We start from the raw sequence: 7,509 nt of genomic DNA, 5'->3' as shown, positions 1-7,509 counted from the left end.
CTGGTGGTGGCGGCAATGCTGATGGCAGTGGTAGTGATGGTCGTGGTTTTGATGGTGATGGTGGTGATGAGAGAGCTGTTTATATTCAGGTCTTTCTATCAGCTCAAGTGTCTCCATCTTCAACCTTATTAGAAGCCTCTTGGCACCCCTGAAACCAGTTCCCTGGCTAAATATCTTAATATTCCCTCCTTGGAGATTCTGTTGGAAGAAATCGCAGAAGATTCCCAACAAGAGGGAGAAGACAGCCATTTGTGTGGGTCCCTACCTCGCTCAGACTCGCTCGTGCCATCGTTGCTGTGCATCTTGTAGAAGGGCTCATGGCAGCAGTACTGGATACGGGCCTCGTAGGTGTTCACCCCCTCTCTGGTGGTGTAATTGAAGGCCCCATTGGGCAGGCTTCGGGGCTGCCCGCAGTCCTTGACTTGGAGAGAACACAGGGCCATGTGAGAACTGAGAAGGACTGTACTGGAACTTCAGTGGGAGGGGTGGGAACCCGCAGGCCAGGCTTCCTGCTTCTTCGGATTCAAGAATCCCAAATTCTATCTTTCATTCAGTACGAGGCCAGGAGCCCAGTACAGGTACCACTCACCCACGGCTTGGTAGTGGGCCTGGAAGCCCTTGTAGAATATGTCAGTGCCGTTCTCCTCATTGGAGAAGTCTGTGTGGAAGGTCAGCAGTATCCTGTTTCCTTGGGACACGAATTCCATCCTTCCAGGGGGGTTGCCCAGGGGAGAGCCCAGCTGCCCACAGAACGTCCCTAGGGTCTTCTTATCAGTAGAGATCTGTGGAGGAGGGACCGGGGGACAAGCTGTTGAAGGGACACGTCCCACGTGGAACATCATGAAGGTCAGTGAGGGTCATCCTTCTCCTGAACCACAGAAGTGATCCCGCCTCTTTCTGGACAGCCTCCAACTGCTCTCTACCTGATGGGCTCTGGCTGTTGCAACTTCCCCAGGGGCCTTTCCTCTGTCCTCTGCATCCCTATTGGCTGACTTTGCACATTATCCCGTGCCTGGGACATCGGCTCTCCCTTTTATGCCCCCCATCTGTGACAAACCTAGGTAGCATATTAAAAAGCCGAGACATCACTCTGCCGACAAAGTAGTCAGAGATATGGTGTTTCCAGTATTCATGTATGGATGTGGGAGCTGAACCATAACGAAGGCTGAGTGCTGAAAAATTGATGCCTTCAAATTGTGATGCTGGAGAAGACTCTTGAGAATCCCCTGGACAACAGATAGATCAAACCAGTCAATCCTAAAGGAAATCAACCCTGAATATTTATTGGAAGGACTGAGGTTGAAGCTGAATCCCCAGTACTTCGGCCACCTGCTGCAAAGAGCTGACTCAGTGGAAAAGACCCTGATGCTGGGAAAGATTGAGGGCAGGAGGAGAAGGGGACGACAGATGAATGATGGTTGAATAGCATCACCAACTCAGTGGACATGAGTTTGAGCAAACTCTGGGAGACAGTGAAGGACAGGGGAGCCTGGTGTGCCGAAGTCCATGGGTTTGCAAAGAGTCAGATACGACTTAGTGACTGAACGACAACGTGTGTCAGACCGTTCTTCACCCCCTACCTCCTCCTGTGTCCGCCTCCCACTGGAATCCTGGTTACCTCTTCCCGGTTTCTATCATTCCTTCATCCCTAGAGCCTTGATGGTATGCTTAACCCTCTGTCCTGTCCTTCCACCTTGTTTTGGTCAACCCATTCCTGTTCAGGCATGACTCCTGATATTCAGCTGAATGTGAGCATCTGGGACCTGCCAGCTTAGAAGGCATCACTGAGCTCTCCTTACCTCTTCCTTCACAGATTCCTTAACTCCTGCAAAGCAGAAGACGTCTCTCCTCCTATCTCATCCCCACTTTGCTTACTACCAGCACTGCAGACATCTCAAGTCCTCTGGGCTGGGAAGATATGGCATTTTCATGGTATTCTTTTTATACCCTCCAGGGGATCTCCTGGAAATAGTATTTATGGGTTGTGTGTAGGCTCTATCTGAATCCTGAATCAAGAGCCTCATTTTTTATTTTATTTTTTTTATTTTTAGGCTGTGCTGTGCAGCATGTGGAATCCTAGTTCCCCACCTAAGTTCCCCAGGAATCAAACCTGGGCCCCCTGCCTTGGGAGCACAGAGTCTTAGCCACTGGATCATTGGGGAAGTCTCCAGGAATCTCATTTTTATTGGATGTAGAAAGAGGGACTGGGATGGGGCCCTTGGTCATGACAGAGGAGAGGGGACTGAGCCCACTGTCCTGGCTAGATACCACCCTTGAGCCACCACCACACACATGCCGCTTCCCCACGTCCCTGTGTTCCTGGTGAGGAGGCAGCCATGGTGACACTCTCCATGGCAACAGGGAAACCGAGGCATGGAAGTTTCCAAAATCCTCCGGGCAAGTAAGCAGACAGGGAAGGTTTTTCTGATTCCTGTGGACAGTGCATTCCCCAAGAGCAGGGCCTGTCCCCTCCCTCTCTGTTTCTCCCCTCTGTGCTCCACGAGGGTCTCTCAGAGCAGTGGCCTCCCATCCTCGACACCCCTGGACTTCCAGAGCCCCACCTGGCCATCAGCTTTCACCGGCTTGGGGCTGTGTCCCCAGGCAGGGTGTCCTAGCCAGGCCGGTCAGAACCCGGGTCCCCCGATTCCAGAGACACTCAGTTCTCCCTCTGCCCACCCCCCAATCTTCCCCCTACCTTGACATAGTCATAGAAACAACCTTGCGAAGGCTCCAGGTCAAACTGCCAGAACTGAGTTTCACCCTGTACCCTGTGGGTACTGTGACCACAGTGGTCCTCTCAATGCTTGGGGAACAGAGGGGATGTCACCTGCCCATAGAGCCTCTGAGGGATGGGGATGGCGCCTCCCACTCCGTAGAACAGGACTGGTGGCAGAAGGTATAAGAGCCACCTGCCAAAAGGAAAAAGGTGTCTGTAGGGTGGGAGGGGTGCAGACACTTGCTGTCTGGTAGGGGACAGGATTGCTGTACCGCCAGGCATTTTCCTCTCGGTCCATTCTAGATCTCAGGGAGATGTCCTAGGGTGGATGGGGAGGGTGCAGTGGGGAGGCTGGTCTCTGGAGCTGCTGCACTGGGTGCGCCTCCCAGGGGCGGTGTCCAGTCCAGAGGTCATCACACTCCGCCCACCTCTCTCCCCAGCCTCCTCCCTGCCCCGTTGCATCACTCTGCTCCCCTTTCAGGAATCGGGCTGGCTTGGACCAGTAAACTGAGGGTGAGGGTTTCCAGTCATGGTCTCTGAAATGGCTCCCACATATTCAGCAAGGCCTCTGGGAGAGACCACCTATGGAAGAGGGCCTCAGGCATGGAGGCTGACCCTCCAGGCTGAGGGACTCCCCACCTCGCTGCTCCCTATGAGCTGGAGGAGGAAGGCAGTGTGGCCTCACCTCCTGAGTCTGAGTCTCCTTTCTCCTGAGGAGGAGGGATGGGCATGTGTTTGAGTGTGTTCCTGCGTGTGCACCCTGGAGGGATATGTCATATGGGGAGGGGCAGCGTGCTCCCACCTCCCTGAGTAATTATGGGCACAATGGTCCTCCCGTGCCCAGGATTCTTCCCTCTGGTGTCTCACTCCCTCCTTGGTCCCCATCAGGCTCACATTTCTTAAGGCCTGTTGTTGGATCCCTAACTCTCGTGACAAGGTCTTCATCCACTCTGTGACCAGGGAGAGCAGGGTCATGCAGAGAAGGGAAGGGGGTGGGAGGGTCTGTGGAGGGGAAGTGGTGACCATTCCGGGAAACCATTCCCCGGAGGAAGGTTGTAGGGAATGAGCTATTTGCATAAGCAAAACCAGAAGGAAAAAAAAAATTCTGTTTCCAGTTTAATTTGGTTTGGTTGTGAAATGTCTGATGGTGCTCCCAACTGCTGGCCCACATGGGGAAGGGCTAGAGATGGTTCTGCATTTTTAGTAGCAGCAGTGAAAGTCGCTCAGTCATGTCTGCCTCTTTGGGACCCCATGGACTAAAGAGTCCATGTAATTCTCCAGGCCAGAATACTGGAGTGGGCAGCCTTTCCCTTCTCCAGGGGATCTTCACAACCCAGGGATCGAACCCAGGACTCTTGCACTGCAGGCGGATTCTTTACCAGTTGAGCCACAAGGGAAGCCCAAGAATACTGGAGTGGGTAGCAGATCCTTTCTCCAGCGGATCTTCCCGACCCAGGAATCGAATTGGGCTCTCCTACATTGCAGGCAGATTCTGCATTTTTTGGAACAGAAAAGCCTTGGGTTCGAGGCCCAGATGCCACTTCCTAAATCTGACGGGAATGCCCCCTTCCTCAGGGCCCTTCCTGGGGACTGCAGCTGTGTGTTCAGGGTTCCTACCCAAAGGGCACTAGAAATCACAATTAAGGTTTTTTTTTTTTTCCTGGCCTTCTCTTCTCCATTAACCTGTTCTTCCTGTTTTTAGTCAGCCAGCAGCTCTGGTCCAGGAACGACCAGGGTTCAATGCCCAGAATAATGGAACAGGATCAAGAATCAGAGACGGGAAGTGCAGGACAACACAGAGGAGAGAGAAGCTTGGTTGCCCTGGGCACCCACCCTGCTTCCCTCATCAGTGACACACAGAGGGAACTTACCTGATGGTCTAGTGGTTAAAACATTATGTATCCAACGCACGGTGTGTGGGTTTGATATCTGGTCAGGGAACTACGATACCACATGCCATGTGGTGCGGCTAATAAAGAAATCAAAAAAAGTAGAGTGGGGGCTGCTGCCACTGCAAAGCACCACTAGGGTCTGTTTCAAGACCCTCCCAGGACTTCCCTGGTGGTCCAGGGGTTAGGACTCCCAGCTTCCCATACAAGGGGCATAGGTTTGATCCCTGGTTGGAGAACTAAGATCCCACACGCAGTGCAGGAACAAAACAAAACAAAACCAAACAACCCTTCCTCCCCCCTCAATGGACTCAGGCCTGCCAATGAACTTGTCCCTTAGAGGAACAAGGGCAGTTGAGGACAGGATGGAGGCATCTTCTTATCCTCAGCATCTGGTCCAGAGTGTGAGCCCCTGAGGGTTATGGCAACTGGGGCTGGGCAAACAGGGTGGCTGTGGACCACCAGTGACTTGGTATTTTCCCAGCAGAAGTCAGGCCCCCAGAAGGAGAAAGGGCTTTTGTATCTCTCATCCTTCAGAAGGCCACTGTGTTCTGTATTAAACATCTGCTCTTTAGGGAAGCCTTCTCTCCAGGGCTCAGAGACCCCACGACAATGTGTTCCCCCAGGAGGCTCAGATCCAGAACAGCCTCTAAGTGCTCAGGCCTCTGTCGTCTACCCTGCTTGTTTCCCCTATTAGATGAGTCCCTCCACCTCTCTACCTGCCCACTCACTTATCCATTTGGAAGCTACCTATTTAATGTGCCAGGCGCTTTCCCAGGCCCCGGGGCAGCTCCCTGTGAGGCAGTGAGCAGGTCGTCACTGAATGTAGTCTGAGAGCAGGAGCACTGAAGAGGCCAGGTGGATCCAGGTTGGAGGGTTTCACTAGCAGGCTTGTATATCAGCGCCAAGGAGTGAATCTGCTGGCAGGGCTGATCCATGACATGACCCATGACATGATCTGTGCCCTTGTCAGCTGAGGAAGGACACAAGATAGGGAAGAGGGTGAGGGCCAGATCAGGGGGCAAGAAAGAAGGGGCACCTAGGGACTTCCCTGGGGGTCCAGTGGTTAAGACTTCACCTTTCAATGTAGGGGATGAAGGTTTGATCCCTGGTTGGGGAGCTAGGATCTCACATGCCTTGTGGTCAAAAAGAATCAAAATATAAACAGAACCAATATTGTAACCAATTCAATAGACTTTAAAAATGGTCTACATAAAAAAAGATCTTAAAAAATAAAGAAGGTGTATCTGGTCTAGTAAATTTCACATTAGTATCTGGATAGCAGTGTGTGTATGTTTGTGTGTGTGCGCGTGTGTTGTGTGTTTACCATGATGGTAGGATGGAAGACGTACAGGTAGAAGAGGTGGTCCAAGAAGGTAAGTCTTGGCAGGAGCGCTCCCATGTGGCCTAGGGGATCCGAGTTCTGTCCTGGTAGCATGTACCATGACTGGACCTCATTAGCTCAGCCCCAGCCTGACCCCCTTTCTGCCCAACCACACACAGCAACCTTGACTTATATGTAGTGTTGGGCTTCCCTGGTGGATCAAATGGTAAAGAATCTGCCCACAGTGCAGGAGACCAGGGTTCTATTCCAGGGTTGAGAAGATCCCCTGGAGAAGGAAATGGCAACCCAATCCAATATCCTTGCCCGGAGAATTCCATGGACAGAGGAGCCTGGCAGGCTGCAGTTCATAGTGTAGCAAAGAGTCAGACAGGACTGAACAACTAACATTCACTTCCTTCATATACTGTGTTATACCCTTGACTTACACCCTGGGCAGAAAGAAAGAAGATTGCTCAGGCACTTGTTTTGAAACCAGTACTGAAGACATTGTTATATTGATCATGCCTTTTAAGATTTGATTCTGGGGAGAAAAAAGTTTCTCTCTTAAGTTAATAGATGTTATCCTCCTGTGGGTATATTTATATCTATATAACTGTACTTATATCTACCTCTAGACCTATCTGTCTAGATATAGATATAGAAGTATAGACTCCACTATTTGCTAAATTTTATTTAATGAGTACATGTCACTTTTATTTATCTTGTTTTTATTATTGAAAATGTGGTATGAGTTTCTCCCTACCAAGGCAAAAGATATATTCCTACATATTTTAACATTGTTTTGGTAGGGGAAAAACTCATATCATGTTTTCAATAATAAAAACAAGTAAGATAAATAAAAGTAACATGTACTCATTAAATAAAATTTAGCAAATAGTGGAGAATAAGGGAAACAAAACTGCCACAATCACTAAAAGTAACTCAGTTTAATATTTTGAATATTTTATACTATCTATAGATTTAAAAATGGAACTAACCACATGTATGTATAACTCTGAATTCTGCTATTTTTCAAAGATAAATTCAACCTTTAACCATATAGCTAACTTGACCTTGAAGGCTAGCAAATTTGCTCTCTTCTGTTTTACAGTATTCATTTTCTATTTCCATGTGAAAAACTGCATTTTATTTGCTTCTTTTACTGTGCATCAGCTCAGTTCAGTTCAGTTCAGTCGCTCACTCGTGTCCGACTCTTTGCGACCCTATGGACTGCAGCATGCCAGGCCTCGTTGTCCATCACCAACTGGAGTTTAGTCAAACTCATGTCCATTGAGTCAGTGATGCCATCCAACCATCTCATCCTCTGTCGTCCCCTTCTCTTCCCACCTTCAATCTTTCCCAGCATCAGGGTATTTTCCAATGAGTCAGTTCTTCACATCAGGTGGTCAAAGTATTGGAGTTTCAGCATCAGTCCTTCCAATGAATATTCAGAATTGATTCCCTTTAGGATGGACTGGTTGGATCTCCTTGCAGTCCAAGGGACTCTCAAGAGTCTTCTCCAACACCACAGTTCAAAAGCATCAATTCTTTGGTGCTCAGCTTTCTTTATAGTCCAACTC

General features: G+C 49.8%; 1 pseudogene; it reads right to left on the bottom strand.

Moving 5' to 3' along the window:
• Positions 1–3,032, bottom strand: part of LOC104985486 — a 5,466-nt pseudogene extending 2,434 nt beyond the window's left edge.
• Between the last annotated feature and the right edge of the window lie 4,477 nt (positions 3,033–7,509).

The sequence above is a fragment of the Bison bison genome, unplaced genomic scaffold, assembly GCF_000754665.1.
Source record: "Bison bison bison isolate TAMUID 2011002044 unplaced genomic scaffold, Bison_UMD1.0 scf7180017845551, whole genome shotgun sequence".
NCBI classification, from domain to species: domain Eukaryota; kingdom Metazoa; phylum Chordata; class Mammalia; order Artiodactyla; family Bovidae; genus Bison; species Bison bison.
This window is presented reverse-complemented; position numbering and strand designations above follow the sequence as displayed.